Below are 1,392 nucleotides of genomic sequence, written 5' to 3'. Positions count from 1 at the left end.
GGGAATTAAGTCCTCGAATTGCTCCGGAGACTAGTGGGAGTGGCCGCTAGTCGAGAAGGAGGGAATGGACAGGGAAGAGTGGGCGGTAATAGAGAGAGTCGCAGAGTGGGGACCCCACTTAACAGGCAGGAAAACTGAGGCCGGAGGACCCTGAGCGAGACAGAGGTGAGGCTTCAGTCCCTGACACTTGCTCCTCTGAGCGGGTGTGGTGCCCAGAGCGCCCGGGCGGAGAGCGGGAGGAGGGAGTTAAATCAGGATCCTGAAGGAAGCGGACCCAAGAGGACCAAGGTGCCACGTGACTGGCCGGGGGCCAGGTTAGAGCCGGGGCGCGAAGCCAGCCCCGGGGACCGCAGGCAAAGGGCCAAGAGACCTGACCCAGGACGGCTTGCGCAAGGCCTTCCTTGCGAAGAAAAATGGTGCTGTGGGAAGCCGGGAGCAACTCGCAGGAATTGGGGGTGGGGCTGGGCAGGGCCTGCCAGAGTAAACTCAAGTTGCTTGGGACCCCACTGCGCCTTCTCCGACCTCCCGATGCCCCTCCCCACTCCTCCCTCCTCAGCCGCTGCATTTGCCAGCTGGAGACCCGGAGAGATCCCTGCTTACCCGCGGCTTGTTTCAGCTGGCTTTCCCCTGCCTGACTTCGGATGGAGGATTTACTAAGCCCATTCCGCCGCTGAGAGAGGAAGATGGCTGAGGTCCCTAGGAAGGCTTTGGAGTCTGACTAATCCTAGCCACACTTGACCTCTCTGAGCCTCAGTTTCTACCTCTGGAATATGGGAATATGGGATTGACTCAAAATTCTCTTGAAATTTTTATCAGATAATGGATATGAAATGCCTAGAAAACTGTAGTTCAAAATATGAAGGTTAGACCAGGTGAAAACTGAGGCCCAGACAAAGAACCTGATTTGGTAAGGGAAGAAAGGCTAAGAGATAATTTCCCTCTTCCAGGTCCCAATACGAGTCTCAGATTCTCTAGCCCATGGAAAAACCGGCTTTCTGCCTAGAACTAGACCCCTACTCTTCCTACAACCTCCCACCACACCCATTGAGCCAAGGAGTTGTTTCACCACAAATACCTGTTCATCTCAATGGCGACACGCCCTAGGAGATAAAGTAGGCTCTGTCCTTCAGAGGACTTTTATGCTCTGTTTTACATTTTACCTGCTTTTGAGCATGGTGGAGAGCACTTAAGTTTTCTTTCGTTCTTTTTATTTTATTTTTTGTTTTTTTGAGACACAGTCTCACTACGTCACCCTCAGTAGAGTGCTATAGCATCACAGCTCACAGCAAACTCAAACTCTTGGGCTTAAGTGATTCTGTTGCCTTAGCCTCCTGAGTAGGTGGGACTACAAGCGCCCACCACAACCCCCAGCTATTTTCTTGCTGCATTTGT

This window comes from Nycticebus coucang, chromosome 8, assembly GCF_027406575.1.
Source record: "Nycticebus coucang isolate mNycCou1 chromosome 8, mNycCou1.pri, whole genome shotgun sequence".
Taxonomy (NCBI): Eukaryota; Metazoa; Chordata; class Mammalia; order Primates; family Lorisidae; genus Nycticebus; species Nycticebus coucang.
Note: the sequence above shows the minus strand (reverse complement) of the source record.